This window comes from Pseudophryne corroboree, chromosome 11, assembly GCF_028390025.1.
Source record: "Pseudophryne corroboree isolate aPseCor3 chromosome 11, aPseCor3.hap2, whole genome shotgun sequence".
Classification (NCBI taxonomy): domain Eukaryota; kingdom Metazoa; phylum Chordata; class Amphibia; order Anura; family Myobatrachidae; genus Pseudophryne; species Pseudophryne corroboree.
This window is the reverse complement of record NC_086454.1, coordinates 254,788,208-254,805,627: the sequence shown is the minus strand read 5'-3', so window position 1 is coordinate 254,805,627 and position 17,420 is coordinate 254,788,208. Positions and strand designations below refer to the sequence as shown.

The following is a 17,420-nucleotide window of genomic DNA, read 5'->3' as shown; positions in this document are numbered from 1 at the left end:
GTGGCCGACACAAACACCTGGCCCATCTAGGAGTGGCACTGCAGTGTCAGGCAGGATGGCACTTCAAAAAAATAGTCCCCAAACAGCACATGATGCAAAGAAAAAAAGAGGCGCACCAAGGTCGCTGTGTGATTAAGCTAAGCGACACAAGTGGCCGACACAAACACCTGGCCCATCTAGGAGTGGCTCTGCAGTGTCAGGCACGATGGCACTTCAAAAAAATTGTCCCCAAACAGCACATGATGCAAAGAAAAAAAGAGGCGCACCAAGGTCGCTGTGTGACTAAGCTAAGCGACACAAGTGGCCGACACAAACACCTGGCCCATCTAGGAGTGGCACTGCAGTGTCAGGCAGGATGGCACTTCAAAAAAATTGTCCCCAAACAGCACACGATGCAAAGAAAAAAAGAGGCGCACCAAGGTCGCTGTGTGACTAAGCTAAGCAACACAAGTGGCAGACACAAACACCTGGCCCATCTAGGAGTGGCACTGCAGTGTCAGGCAGGATGGCACTTCAAAAAAATTGTCCCTAAACAGCACATGATGCAAAGAAAAATGAAAGAAAAAAGAGGTGCAAGATGGAATTGTCCTTGGGCCCTCCCACCCACCCTTATGTTGTATAAACAGGATATGCACACTTTAACGAACCCATCATTTCAGCGACAGGGTCTGCCACACGACTGTGACTGAAATGACTGGTTAGTTTGGGCCCCCACCAAAAAAGAAGCAATCAATCTCTCCTTGCACAAACTGGCTCTACAGAGGCAAGATGTCCACCTCATCATCATCCTCCGATTCCTCACCCCTTTCACTGTGTACATCCCCCTCCTCACAGATTATTAATTCTTCCCCACTGGAATCCACCATCTCAGGTACCTGTGTACTTTTTGGAGGCAATTGCTGGTGAATGTCTCCACGGAGGAATTGATTATAATTAATTTTGATGAACATCATCTTCTCCACATTTTCTGGAAGTAACCCCGTACGCCGATTGCTGACAAGGTGAGCGGCTGCACTAAACACTCTTTCGGAGTACACACTGGAGGGTGGGCAACTTAGGTAAAATACAGCCAGTTTGTGCAAGGGCCTCCAAATTGCCTCTTTTTCCTGCCAGTATACGTACGGACTGTCTGACATGCCTACTTGGATGCGGTCACTCATATAATCCTCCACCATTCTTTCAATGGTGACAGAATCATATGCAGTGACAGTAGACGACATGTCAGTAATCGTTACAACAAAAAGAAAAAGCGACCCGGCACTGGTTTATAAAAATACAGAAAAATTATTATGTGAAACCAAAAGGTGGACAATTATATTGGTTGGAAAGGGAAATTTAGAACCTTTCTATTATAGTCCCTATTGGTGGTGCGCCCAGAGCTAGGGAGTACAAGTACTTACGAGGGGAGAAAAAGAAAGCTCTTGTGTGGGCGCACTCTTATGAAAAAAAGAAAATAATTATTCAATTATGAAAGAGAACATTAAAACATATATTTATTGATTACCATTAAAAATGAAAAATAATCCCTCTATGATCCAGAAAAAAATGTAAGCATAGGACAGATGTGTGAAAGTGTGTGAGAAAAAAATATGTATATAAAATTGTTCTGGTCTGTTTAATCACTGAGAGAAATTAGAAAGGCTGCAGACACAAAATAGTCTAGCACCCGTTTCTCCTGACCAGTACAGATAATCTGTATTAATGAGACCAACCTAAAAGGTCAGTTTGTATCTTGGAGGACCGCTTGGATTAAATTAATACCAAGCAGTTAGTTGCTCACCCGTCAATCCATTATTTTAGAAAGAATAGGGATATTTCAATTTAAATAACCTGAACATGAATAGGAGTGGATAGAATGTTGGAAATGGCTTTCAGTGGTGATACTGCTGTTGGTGTCCACCCTTCAAATAGAAGGGGAATAGTACCTACTCTACAAAACCAGGTATTCCCATGGAGTCTCTCCTCAAGGTACTGACCTGGCCCGACGCTGTTTCGCTTCCAAGATCGGACGAGATCTGGCATAGGCAGCGTGGTATGATAGTAGAGAGGTTATCTACCAATGAGAGTGCACCTATATAAGAATAATAGCAGAAAGAGATGATAGGAAAGATAGGGTCATTCAGTATGTGGATCTGCTGTTCACGTTAGGCAGGGTAAAAGCAGTCGACGCTTCGGTGGCGCTTGTAAGCCCTGGATCGTGAATGAGAGTCCACGGAAGGATAGTAAGCAGTATGAAGGAGAAAGGAAAGAGAAAAAGGAAGGATTGGGAGCTAACAAGTGGTGTCTCAGAGAGGAGACCAAAGACTCAAAATATGAGGTTCAGGTAGGTTGATGAATCAAAGCACAAATCACATATCTATTACTAATGTGCAAAGGACATTCCTAAGTACACTATCTGAGAAATCATCACCATAGGTAAAAGATGACATCAGTCCATTGAGTGTACCGCATTTTTTAAAAATAGTCATAATAGTGAGCAGAGTGCAGCCAAATAGACCTGATCTGTAATCCGTGGGATTTATAGGCTGTAATAAGCACAGGAGATCCCAATTGTGTAATTCACATACACATTCCTATTATGCAGAGGACATACAGTATCAAAAAGACATAATCATTGCTCTAGATAAACTATGGGACATCAGCCTATTAGGTATCATAATCCATTAAAGGAAAAACAGACGAATGAAATGCAGCAATTTAGTCTATTCTACAATCTGTAGGAAAAAGCTGAGCTAGGCATCAGAACAGACACACTGTAAGCTATGCAGTATTATGGTGTGCCTTAAGCAATGGATACATATAGCAGCGGTATTTCTAACACAAAAGACATGAATAAGTGAAAAGGATGATACTCAGGGTGTCAGGTTTGAGCGATGGGTGGCAGTAAATGAAGCTCCAAAGATCCCGGAAGTGAACAAGCCCTAACGGGCGAAACGCGTTTTCCACGGATTTAACCAGGAGACCTTCCTTTGGAGCTTCATTTAGTTATTTAAATTGAAATATTCCTATTCTTTCTAAAATAATGGATTGACGGGTGAGCAACTAACTGCTTGGTATTAATTTAATCCAAGCGGTCCTCCAAGATACAAACTGACCTTTTAGGTTGGTCTCATTAATACAGATTATCTGTACTGGTCAGGAGAAACGGGTGCTAGACTATTTTGTGTCTGCAGCCTTTCTAATTTCTCTCGGTGATTAAACAGACCAGAACAATTTTATATACATATTTTTTTCTCACACACTTTCACACATCTGTCCTATGCTTACATTTTTTTCTGGATCATAGAGGGATTATTTTTCATTTTTAATGGTAATCAATAAATATATGTTTTAATGTTCTCTTTCATAATTGAATAATTATTTTCTTTTTTTCATAAGAGTGCGCCCACACAAGAGCTTTCTTTTTCTCCCCTTGTAAGTACATGTCAGTAATCGTTGCCAGGTCCTTCTGTCCGGACCAGATGTCAGCACTCGCTCCAGACTGCCCTGCATCACCGCCAGCGGGTGGGCTCGGAATTCTTAGCCTTTTCCTCGCACCCCCAGTTGCGGGAGAATGTGAAGGAGGAGCTGTTGACGGGTCACGTTCCGCTTGACTGGACAATTTTCTCACCAGCAGGTCTTTGAACCTCTGCAGACTTGTGTCTGCCGGAAAGAGAGATACAACGTAGGTTTTAAATCTAGGATCGAGCACGGTGGCCAAAATGTAGTGCTCTGATTTCAACAGATTGACCACCGGTGAATCCTGGTTAAGCGAATTAAGGGCTCCATCCACAAGTCCCACATGCCTAGCGGAATCGCTCAGTTTTAGCTCCTCCTTCAATGTCTCCAGCTTCTTCTGCAAAAGCCTGATGAGGGGAATGACCTGACTCAGGCTGGCAGTGTCTGAACTGACTTCACGTGTGGCAAGTTAAAGGGTTGCAGAACCTTGTACAACATTGAAATCATTCTCCACTGCGCTTGAGTCAGGTGCATTCCCCCTCCTTTGCCTATATCGTGGGCAGATGTATAGGCTTGAATGGCCTTTTGCTGCTCCTCCATCCTCTGAAGCATATAGAGGGTTGAATTCCACCTCATTACCACCTCTTGCTTCAGATGATGGCAGGGCATGTTCAGGACTGTTTGGTGGTGCTCCAGTCTTCGGCACGCGGTGTCTGAATTCCGAAAGTGGCCCGCAATTCTTCGGGCCACCGACAGCATCTTTTGCACGCCCCTGTCGTTTTTTAAATAATTCTGCACCACCAAATTCAATGTATGTGCACAACATGGGACGTGATGGAATTTGCCCAGATGTAATGCACACACAATATTGCTGGCGTTGTCCGATGTCACAAATCCTCAGGAGAGTCCAATTGGGGTAAGCCATTCTGCGATGATGTTCCTCAGTTTCCGTAAGAGGTTGTCAGCTGTGTGCCTCTTATGGAAAGCGGTGATACAAAGCGTAGCCTGCCTAGGAACTAGTTGGCGTTTGCGAGATGCTGCTACTGGTGCTGCCGCTGCTGTTCTTGCTGCGGGAGGCAATACATCTACCCAGTGGGCTGTCACAGTCATATAGTCCTGAGTCTGCCCTGCTCCACTTGTCCACATGTCCGTGGTTAAGTGGACATTGGGTACAACTGCATTTTTTAGGACACTGGTGACTTTTTCTGAGATCTGTGTACATTTTCGGTATCGCCTGCCTAGAGAAATGGAACCTAGATGGTATTTGGTACCGGGGACACAGTACCTCAATCAAGTCTCTAGTTGCCTCTGAATTAACGGTGGATACCGGAACCACATTTCTTACCACCCAGGCTGACAAGACCTGAGTTATCCGTTTTGCAGCAGGATGACTGCTGTGATATTTCATCTTCCTCGCAAAGGACTGTTGGACAGTCAATTGCTCACTGGAAGTAGTACAAGTGGTCTTCCGACTTCCCCTCTGGGATGCCGATTGACTCCCAGCAGCAACAACAGCAGCGCCAGCAGCAGTAGGCGTTACACTCAAGGATGCATCGGAGGAATCCCAGGCAGGAGAGGACTCGTCAGACTTGCCAGTGACATGGCCTGCAGGACTATTGGCTTTCCTGTGTAAGGTGGAAATTGACACTGAGGGAGTTGGTGGTGTGGTTTGCAGGAGCTTGGTTACAAGAGGAAAGGATTTAGTGGTCAGTGGACTGCTTCCGCTGTCATCCAAAGTTTTTGAACTTGTCACTGTCTTCTGATGAATGCGGACCAGGTGACGTATAAGGGAGGATGTTCCTAGGTGGTTAACGTCCTTACCCCTACTTATTACAGCTTGACAAAGGCAACACACGGTTTGACACCTGTTGTCCGCATTTGTGTTGAAATAATTCCACACCGAAGAGGTGATTTTTTTTGTATTTTGACCAGGCATGTCAATGGCCATATTCGTCCCACGGACAACAGGTGTCTCCCCGGGTGCCTGACTTAAACAAACCACCTCACCATCAGAATCCTCCTTGTCAATTTCCTCCCCAGCGCCAGCAACACCCATATCCTCATCCTGGTGTACTTCAACAGTGACATCTTCAATTTGACTATCAGGAACTGGACTGCGGGTGCTCATTCCAGCACTTGCAGGGGGCGTGCAAATGGTGGAAGGCGCAAGCTCTTCCCGTCCAGTGTTGGGAAGGTCAGGCATCACAAACGACACAATTGGACTCTCCTTGGGGATTTGTGATTTAGAAGAACGCACAGTTTTTTGCTGTGCTTTTGCCAGCTTAAGTCTTTTCATTTTTCTAGCGAGAGGGTGAGTGATTCCATCCTCATGTGAATCTGAACCACTAGCCATGAGCATAGGCCAGGGCCTCAGCCGTTCCTTGCCACTCCGTGTCGTAAATGGCATATTGGCAAGTTTACGCTTCTCATCAGACGCTTTCAATTTTGATTTTTGGGTCATTTTACTGAACTTTTGTTTTTTGGATTTTACATGCTCTCTACTATGACATTGGGCATCGGCCTTGGCAGACGACGTTGATGGCATTTCATCGTCTTGGCCATGACTAGTGGCAGCAGCTTCAGCACGAGGTGGAAGTGGATCTTGATCTTTCCCTATTTTAACCTCCACATTTTTGTTCTCCATTTTTTAATGTGTGGAATTATATGCCAGTATCAATAGCAATGGCCTACTACTATATATACTGCGCACAACTGAAATGCACCACAGGTATGGATGGATAGTATATTTGACGACACAGAGGTAGGTAGAGCAGTGGCCTTCCGTACCGTACTGCTATATATACTGGTGGTCACTGTCAGCAAAACTCTGCACTGTACTCCTCCTATATAATATACTGGTGGTCCCCAGTGCCCACAATAAAGCAGTGTGAGCACAGATATATGCAGCACACTGAGCACAGATGTGGAGTGTTTTTCAGGCAGACAACGTATACTGGTGGTCACTGTCAGCAAAACTCTGCACTCTACTCCTACTATATAATACAGCTGCTCCCCAGTCCCCACAATTAAGCAGTGTGAGCACAGATATATGCAGCACACTGAGCACAGATATGGAGTGTTTTTCAGGCAGACAACGTATACTGGTGGTCACTGGTCAGCAAAACTCTGCACTGTACTCCTCCTATATAATATACTGGTGGTCCCCAGTGCCCACAATAAAGCAGTGTGAGCACAGATATATGCAGCACACTGAGCACAGATATGGAGTGTTTTTCATGCAGACAACGTATACTGGTGGTCACTGGTCAGAAAAACTCTGCTCTGTACTCCTCCTATATAATATTCTGGTGGTCCTTAGTGCCCACAATAAAGGCAGTGTGAGCACAGATATATGCAGCACACTGAGCAGAGATATGGAGTGTTTTTCATGCAGACAACATATACTGGTGGTCACTGGTCAGCAAAACTCTGCACTGTACTCCTCCTATATAATATACTGGTGGTCCCCAGTGCCCACAATAAAGCAGTGTGAGCACAGATATATGCAGCATACTGAGCACAGATATGGAGTATTTTTCAGGCAGACAACGTATACTGGTGGTCACTGTCAGCAAAACTCTGCACTGTACTCCTCCTATATAATACAGCTGCTCCCCAGTCCCCACAATTAAGGAATAAGCACAAATATTTTTGCATCAAGATTAATAAACGGAGAGGACGCCAGCCACGTCCTCTCCCTAACATTTCCAATGCACGAGTGAAAATGGCGGCGACGCGCGGCTGCTTATATAGAATCCGAATCTCGCAAGAATCAGACAGCGGCTTGATGACGTTCGGGCGCGCTCGGGTTAACCGAGCCATACGGGAGAATCCGAGTATGCCTCGGACCCATGTAAAATGGGTGCAGTTCGGGGGGGTGGGTCGGTTTCCGAGGAACCGAACCCGCTCATCACTAACATACATACATACATACAGGGGTGTAGCCAGTGCTTCTAGAGAGAAACTTCTCCACAGCAGTTGTTAATATTATACCCCATAGTAGTGCCCTGGTTTATTTTATGAATCACAGTAGTAATCTAGTTCACATTATGTTACCTTGTAGGGCTGCTAGTACATGTTATGCAACACAGTACCCCCAATTCACATTGTGAAAGTTTCTATCATGTGCCCGCTTTCTATTCTCTACTCCAAACTATATATATTAAGATCTTTTAGTCTTTCCTGGCAGGTTTTGTGATGTACAGTAGGTCATGCACCATTTAGTTTCTCTTCTTTACGTAGTCTCTAATGTGTTCATATCCTTCTGGAGATATGGCTTCCAAAACTGAACACAGTATTCTAGATGAGGCCATACCAATGACCCATACCAGTGACATTATTACTTTTTTTTTCCTGCTGCTGTTTCCTCTCCTTTGTTACATTGCTTATCTGCCTTCGAGTCATCTGAAATGATGACTCGTAAATTCCTTTCCACCTCTGTAGTTTCCAGTATAATGCCCTTGATACTACTGTATATTTAGCTTTTATGATAGTATATGATTTTGCATGCATTACATTAAATGGTAGTTGCCACGTTCTTGCCCATTCCTCTAGTCTACCTAGAGTCTCATTCATTTGTTTTATCACTCCGAGTGTGTCTATCCTGTGGCATACCTTTTTATGTCACAAAAAGGCATACTTTGCCTATAATACCATTTGCAATGTCACCAACAATGATATTAAAAAGCACTGGTCCAAGTACAGTCTAAGTACAGATCATGGGTACTTCACTAGTAACCTTTCTTTTCTGTGAATATACTCCATTGTCTCCTATCCTGCATCTATGATCTTATCCATTCAGTTATCTTAGAATTCAATTACAAGCTTTCCAGTTTATTTAGCAGTCTGCTATGTGGCACCATATCAAAGCCTTACTAAAGTCAAGATAAGTTACAACTATGTAACACCCCCCCCCCCCCCCCGATCTACTGTTTTATTCACCCAGTCAAAAAAGTCTATAAGATCTGTCTGTCATGATCTCCCCATGTAAATTATTGCTGTTCAGGATCCTGTAAATTGCTAGATTTGCAGTATCCCATAACTCCTTCTTTCAATAGTGTTTCCATTATTTTCCCTATTACTGATGTAAGTCTTACTGGTCAATAGTTACTTGCCTCTTCCTTGCTTCCACTTTTGCGCAGTGGGATAACATTTGCTCTTTTCTAGTCCTCCGGAATAATTCCTGTAGCCAGTGACTGGTTGAATGATTCTGTTAATGGTGTTACCAGAAACCCAACCCCTTTAAACTCTTTAAGTATCCTTGGATGTATTACATCTGGCCCCATTTATTTCTGCTCTTTTGGTTTTGAGAGTTCTATAAGGACCTTCTCCTCTGTAAATGTAATTTAATCTACCTATGTTTTATGAATGTCCTTCCAACTTAACTGTGGCAAAAGGCCGGGGTGGACTACAACTTAACTGTGGCCCCTTCCCCTCTTCTTCTGTAGTGAATACTGAGCAAATATAATTATTTAGATAATCTGCTTTTGACTTGTCTCACTCGATCAGACACTCACTCTCTGAATTAAGCCTTTTTGTTCCTCGATTTGATATTCTCCTTTTACTAATATACTGAAACAAGTTTTTCCCCCTTTAACTACTAAATGGGTCATTTTCTTTTTAAGCTTGTGCCTTTGCACGATTGATTAGCTTCTTAGAAACATAGAATTTGACAGCAGATAAGAACAACTTGGGCCATGTAGTCTGCCCCTATATACTGTACTTATACAGCAAGTATGTGGAGAATATACAAACTCCACACAGCTAGGACCATGGCGGGTATCAAACCCATGACCTGAGTGTTGTGAGGCAGTAATGCTAACTATTACACCATCCATTCTGCCCCTTTATTATATTCCTTTCTTCTGGCAAGATACACCTCTTTGCATTCATTATTTTGAGTCTGCTTATACTTCCTAAAGGCCATCTTTGTTTGCTTTTCCACTAGTTCCTACTTCTTTTGTAAACCACACTGGCTTCCTTTTCCTGGTGCTTTTCCTAACCCTTTTGATACAAAGGTCTGTTGCCTTTAGTATTTTTCCCACCTCTCCTGCACTCCTTCCAAATTCCCCCAATTTGCCAATGAATCACTAACACTTATCCTCATCTCTGCATAGTCAGCCTTCCCAAAATCTAACACCTTTGTTTTGTATGGCATGAGTTGGACCCTGTCTTTATACTAATAATAATAATAATAATAATAATAATTTTAATTTATATAGCGCTCTTTCTCCAACAGGACTCAAGGCGCTTTACAGACATCAAAAACAATGCACATGATACAGAGGATTTGAGTAATACAACAATAGACAAGCAACACAGACATAAAAGAAAAACCTTAAGCCCACAGAAAACATAACGCAGGATTGGTGCAGGCATTTTGGGTAATAACTTCCAAGGGTTGTGTATTCCACCCTCACAGGTACCAAGTGCAGCAGCCATCTTGGGCGCTCAGCGTAGGATTACCCAGGGTGGAATAGTCTACCCCTAGAAGAGATGACACAAAATGGGGGTGATTTCAGAGTCCTACAGTTTAGAGTAGGGTTCCAACAAAACCACAAGGTCCATGTATTTTTCATCCCATCCACAAGTGTACCATATGGGGCAGCCATGTTGGGCGCAATTTGAAGGTTACACTGTGGGAGGTGAGCCATACAAGGGCCAAGTTCATATATGGGAAAACTGATGCTTATGTAGTAGTATGATGTACCCTGCATGTAGGGCACAATGGAAAGGTGTGCAATCAGTGGAGGTAAACATTACAGGAAAAACACATGGTGGGGTGGAAGCGAGCTATTGAAGGAGAAAAAAAAAAAAAGCACACAATAGCAGGTAACTAGTGGCAGAAGTAAAATCAGGATAACATTATTTTGGTAAGATCATAGTATGGGTGGGTAGGAGAATGTGGGGGGCATACTCAGACGCCATACTATTTACTACTAAAACATACTACTACTGAACACTGGATCCTACTTTTTCACCCTCATTTACATCTTATATTCTGTCACAATTTATGTGTATCAAATCTAAAATAGTGTCTTTGTGAGTGGGCTTCCTCACCAACTGTTTGAGGGAGAAACCCTGCAAGGATTCATGAAAGTGGCCACTTCTAGTGGAAATTGCAAGAGACAACTCCCAGCTTACATCATGTAAATTAAAGTCTCCCATGATTATGACCACTCTTTTTAATGTCATTCTAGTGATGTTCTGCAACAGATACCTGTCCAGTTTCTCTTCCTGGCCTGGTGGTCTGTAGATCACCCCAGTACAAATTATTGGCCTAATTCAGTAAGGATTGCAAATTCTGCTAATTAGCAGAAATTGCAATCCTTTTCCTAGCATGCTGGGGGTCATCCATCCCAGGGCAAGGCTGCCCAGCATGCTGACTGGAACCTCCCCCCTTGATCGTATAAATTAGTGAAGCCTGCAGACGTCACGCAGCCGCCATGATCACGCCCCCGTTTGTCTGCCTCCACCCCCCGTTTGTGTAGCACTGCCCCCGCAACGCTCCATCTCCTCCCTGAAAATGGAGCGTTGCCCATCCCTTCCCTGCCCCGCGACCACCTCTGCCTGATTGGCAGGCAGAGGTGATCGCACCTTTTTCTCAATAATACCGGTTGGATTGCACACTTCGATCCAAATCGGAAATATGCCCTTATGTCCTTGTCCCCTGTTTCTATAGTCATCCAAAGGGCCTCAGTTTATTCTTCAATACTTTCTATTTGTTACGTTTAGTTACAAATCCCTTTTAAATGCACCAATGTTAAATACCTTATTAACAAGTCATATCAATCTTAATATAACTGGCGACCTGTATTAAACATGCAAATAAGTTGTAATTGTACGCAACTAAATCACATGCAACCAAATAGCACACAATCTGAGCGATTTGTGACCTGTATTAAGAAATGCCTTCATCCAATATATCTGACTCTGACATCACACATCAGTGATCAGTGTAAGCTAGCAAAGCAACACAGAAACTTATCTAATTGCACATAAGAACAACTTGGCCCTTCTAGACTGCTCTAAACACATGTGCATGCACACACCAACACATTAGGGTTAATTTTTTTTATTGGAAGCCAATTAACCTACCAGTATATTTTTGGATTGTGGAAGGAAACTGTAGTACCTGGCGGAAACCCACGCAAGCATGGGACAAGGGCCCTCATTCCGAGTTGTTCGCTCAGTAATTTTCTCCGCATCGCAGCGATTTTCCGCTAATTGTGCATGCGCAATGTTTGCACTGCGACTGCGCCAAGTAAATTTGCTATGCAGTTAGGTATTTTACTCACGGCATTATGAGGTTTTTTTCTTCGTTCTGGTGATTGTAATGTGATTGACAGGAAGTGGGTGTTTCTGGGCGGAAACTGGCCGTTTTATGGGTGTGTGTGAAAAAACGCTGCCGTTTCTGGGAGTGTCTGAAGAAACGGGGGAGTGTCTGGGCGAAAGCTGGGAGTGTTTGTGACGTCAAACCAGGAACGAAACTGACTGAACTGGTCGCAGTTGCCGAGTAAGTGTGGAGCTACTCAGAAACTGCTAAGAAGTGTCTATTCGCAATTCTGCTAATCTTTCGTTCGCAATTTTACTATGCTAAGATTCACTCTCAGTAGGCGGCGGCTTAGCGTGTGCAAAGCTGCTAAAAGCAGCTTGCGAGCGAACAACTCGGAATGATGGCCCTCATTCCGAGTTGATCGCTCGCAAGGCGATTTTAGCAGAGTTGCTCACGCTAAGCCGCCGCCTACTGGGAGTGAATCTTAGCATCTTAAAATTGCGAACGAAGTAATCGCAATATTGCGATTACACACCTCGTAGCAGTTTCTGAGTAGCTTCAGACTTACTCGGCATCTGCGATCAGTTCAGTGCTTGTCGTTCCTGGTTTGACGTCACAAACACACCCAGCGTTCGCCCAGACACTCCCCCGTTTCTCCGGCCACTCCTGCGTTTTTTCCGGAAACGGTAGCGTTTTTTCCCACACGCCCATAAAACGGCCTGTTTCCGCCCAGTAACACCCATTTCCTGTCAATCACATTACGATCGCCAGAACGATGAAAAAGCCGTGAGTAAAATTACTAAGTGCATAGCAAATTTACTTGGCGCAGTCGCAGTGCGAACATTGCGCATGCGCACTAAGCGGAAAATCGCTGCGATGCGATGAAATTTACCGAGCGAACAACTCGGAATGAGGGCCGATATACAACAATACAATATACAATATACAAACGCCACACAGTTAGGATAATGGTGGGAATGGTACCTATGACGTCAGAGCAATGAGGCAGTAATGATAACCATTACACCATCTGTACTGACATTTGTTTTATTTGTGTGAATATGATGCACATTTTGAGTGAAAAAGAAACTTGGCACAGTCTAGTCTTCCAGGACCTGGCATGCAGATGGAGGCTGTTTGGCCCACCTAAAGTCACAGTTTATGAGGACACCTAGATTTCTCTAACAAAACAATAGTAGAAAAAAACTGAGTGTAAATGTGCCTGGTATGGGAGGGATCTTGCAATGTGTTCACCTTTGCACATATACACAATTGCATTTTAATCATCATCATCATCATTGTCATCAAGCACCAAGGGGTATGATTACTAAAATTCGTATTTATGTCGATTTGGTGGGAGATGAATCACGATTGGCATCGAATGTGTGAATTTGCAACTTTTTGAATTTGTTACGCCTCATTTACTATGGTGTCGTATTTTGATTATTTTCATTTTTCGATGTCGATGTCAATCGTGTTTTTCAAAGGTAGAATGCGGCCGATTTTGTGTTTTTGCGGCCGTGTTTTGTGTTATTTTTACGAATTCGTAATTTGAATGTTACGGCAGTGTTTTTCCGTTCCCGGCCGCGTTTTTTCTCTGACTTTCGTTTTTGTCACTCGTCCGTGATTGGTTGGTTTTGTGATGGAGGAATGTCTGTGCTCATTACTATAAAACCGCCCCAAACCGACCGAACCTCGTGGGTTTAGCTAGTGTAGAGGGGAGAGGAAGTGGTGTTTGGAGTTGGAGAGTTGTTTGGAGTATTTGGAGGATTTGAGGTGTTTTTTTGCGATTGGTAAGTGCTGTACTGTGTGTGTCAGTAGTCTTGTCATACTTGCTGTGTAGTTATTTAAAAGTTTGTTTAGTTTTTTTGTCTTTGTATCCACACTAGCAAACACATGGGGGTAACTTTACTAAGATAAGATATCTATTTAAGATGTGATGTTGCCCATAGCAACCAATCCTATTCTACGTTACATTTATACAGCACCTTCTCGAATATAATACCTGGAATGTGATTGGTTGCTATGGGCAACATCCCATCTTAAATAGAACTTCCATTTTAGTTATTTTACCCCATGGTAAGCATTATTTCGTGGTTCAGATCTCAACTTAACAATATGTGCAAAATAGGTGTGTCCACTTCAGCCTACCAGATTTTTTAAAATATGTTTTTTCACTAAAAATTAAAAAGTTTAGTGAGCAAGACTGACAGCCTTTAACAATGTATGAGTGCATTTTTCTACACATTTAATGTATTGTGTTTGTTTGGCAAAATGAAGCTTTAAACATAATATGTCATTGGTGGCATTTTTTATTATTATAGTTCTACGTGTTTGGCCATTAAGTAAGGCTCATAGACCAACATTTACCTTAATAATTGTTGTAATGAGTAGGGTACCTAAGAAGCCACATGTTTATAAAATAATGTAAAATAATTTTTACATTTTAGGCCACACTCTAGTTTTAATTTACAACATGCATATTAAGAAGTAACGCATGTTTACGTAAAGCTGAAACCAACCAGAAGACCAACACTAAATAAATTGTGGCTGTCTTCATCCCCATACAGATGCAGACATCATGCCGCAGGAGACCCAGCAGGAAACTGACTTGCAGCAAATGTTCACACTCCACTTGCCAGCAATTGATAATAACCAGCCAACCACGCCGGCTGACATAACTCCACCACCCCAAACATCCCCCACCCCCCAATTGAGCCCAACACCACCCCAGCCACAAATGGGACAAGAGTTTTGGGACAGTTGGGACACACAACAAGCACAAAACCATGCCTGTCTGCGCACACACAGCCAATATCTTGCCAGTCTGCCCCATCATCTACCTAGACTCAATAGAAACTGAAGCAGACTGATTGTGCAACTTGGCAGAGTGGCCAATACGATGGAGAAGATGAGAGCAGACAACAGCCAACTTATAGCAAGTTTTCAGTGCATAATGGATGAACAACACCGCCATCAACAAGCCCTCATTCAAATAATTCAAAACAATCAGTTAATCACCGAAAGCCTGTCCAGAATCATCTCCTACAACACAGCCGCAACCACACAACTCACAGCAAGCCTCAACAACCTGAGCCAAAACATAAATTTGTTGGCATCCCAGCAACAAGGCTCAAGCTCAGGGACAACCACACCTTGCCAGACCCCAGTTACCTCCCCAGTTAGACGATCCAGCAGAACATGGTCCAATGCGCCATCACAATCCTCTGCAGCCAGCAAAAAAATTCCTAGGAAATGAGCAACACTGCAACAGTATATACAGTATTGCCAACCATATTTCAACAATATAGAATTGTGCCCAACCAAAAACAAGTGTTTAAGGTAATAAATGACTCAAACGCTATGTGCAATGTTTAATTTGTTATTGACTGACAGTGTAAGATGAAAATGTTAGTGACTAACTGTAAACAACATGCCTAACATCAAACAATACCGCAACACAAACAGAATTCATAACTACATATTGTTTAGGATTGGTGTTAGCCAATGTTGAGTAAGCAAAATTAAGACTTACCGGTAAAATGACGCAGAATCAGTTCTTGCCTTACCTGCCTCCCTACATCTGTACTCACAATGTCGCCAGATGTTTCTAACTCCTCTACTTGCTGACTGTTTTCTTCATCACCAACATCATACTCCTCCTCAACATGTGGCAGATGTTGGCACAAACACATGTTATGAAGAAAACAGCAGCAGAACACAATCCTAGTCACATTTGAGGGACTATACAACAAAATCCCTGCAGACTTATCCAGACACCGAAACCTAGATTTCAGCACACCAAAACATATTTCTATCACATTCCGCGTGGACTTATGTGCATTATTGTAATTGTGTTCAGCAGGGAAATCAGGTTGGTACAATGGAGTAAGAAGCCAAGAGAAGCAGCCATATCCCCCATCACCTGAAAGACAGATATAGCCAACATTAGGACATGTGGTTTAGGCAAAAAATAGCAAACATAATGACGATGTTGAGGTTAACACACATACACACAACAAACTTGGAACATACCCAGCAGCCATCCATCAAGCATTTGTCCAGCCTCAAATTTATCAAAGTGGGATGACTGACTGAGGATGAAGGAGTCATGGCAGCCGCCAGGGTAACCCGCAACAACACTCATAATTTTTAGATTTGCATCACAAACCACCTGGACATTAGTGGAGTGGCCCAGATGTCTATTGGTATAAATGTATTGCCTGCCCCTAGGTGGTCTCAGCTCAACGTGTGTGCAATCTATGGCACCCAGCACATTGGGCATGCCAGCAAGCTCATAGAAAGCTACCCTGACTGCATGCCACTGCGACTCCTGGGTAGGGAAGCAGAAAGAGGCATCTATGTGTGGATCGAAAGCATCCAAAACCTGAGTGGACATTACAAAATATAAGGTGAGTATCATGACCTGTAATAAATACAATACTGTGTTATATTACATAACAGAAGCACAACTTAGACATAGAGGAGTATGTATGTTTTAACTCACCTGATTTAAATATTTAGAAAAGGTGGGCTGTGAGATACCAATTACATCGCCAGTCACAGCCTGAAAGCTGCCAGTAGCCATAAAGTGCAACACATGCAGGAGTTTGTGCAGGCCTGAGACAGAGCGAGAGCGTGCTGTCTCAGGGTCTAGGTCCAGTTTGACAAGGTCATACAGATGGAAAATGTTGTTTCTATTTAGCCGGAACATCTGTATGACCTGGTCATCGGCCAATGCGTTTAAGTTTAAACGCCCCCTAAAATAACGAGGCCTGCACAGCCTCCGAGGCACCTGGACAACCTGCTGACCATGTTCAGTTTCCTGGCCCTGGATTATTGTAGCCTGATGGAGCAGTCTCAGGTATCCCACAGCAAACAAGAAATCAGTACTACACACGGCAGTAGCCATTTCAGAGTGAGAGATCTGAAAAATGTGCTTGGGTCCCTTTTAAGGGGCCAAAAATGCAGGTGTGATTAATGTAGAATTGGAAACACATGTAAACACGCTTCTCAAACGCACGTCTATTTTTTTCCAGCCTTTTTTTACGAATCGCTTTTTTTCACGGCCGCTAATGCACTTCCACGGTAGAGATTTCAAATACAAATGCATAGTAAATTACAGAGTTGCATACCTAAACAGCCACATTTGACCGATGGTTTATTCAATCATATTTTTTAACTTTGACTTCCAAAAAAATACGAATGCCCTCATCACTGCAGAAATTTGAGGTTAGTAAATTCCCGAGATGACACTTTGATTAAAAAACACCAAATTGGTAAAAATCGGGACCTTAGTAAATATACCCCCATGTTTTCTTTTCTCATATATTTATGTTCTGAGTGTTGTGGACTCAGAAGTGTGGAATGTTATCACACATAAGATTAATGAACAATAATTGTAATCTAGGAACCTTTATAAAATGTAATTTTATTTGCATAAACTTTGATGAATTCTGATTAAAACTTGAAGTAATTTTACTCAACAAGACAGCTCGTATTCATCAGTTCATTAAACAGATTGGAGCTGAGATTATGAGACGAATCACTTGCGCTAATGGTCAGGCCTGATTGATTTGTAATGTGAATATAATTACTAAAACATAGAGGGAATTTCAGCATTTCCATTTAGCTAATTGTTCTTTATTTTGGAAAAATTACAAATTAGATGGAATGTACAAAAAGATTCCGGCTTTATTAAATTTTC

At 42.8% G+C, this 17,420-nt stretch overlaps 1 pseudogene; it reads right to left on the bottom strand.

Annotated features, from left to right (window-relative positions):
- Window positions 1–1,927: 1,927 nt before the first annotated feature.
- On the bottom strand, window positions 1,928–2,046 carry LOC134971496 (5S ribosomal RNA; annotated as a pseudogene).
- Between the last annotated feature and the right edge of the window lie 15,374 nt (window positions 2,047–17,420).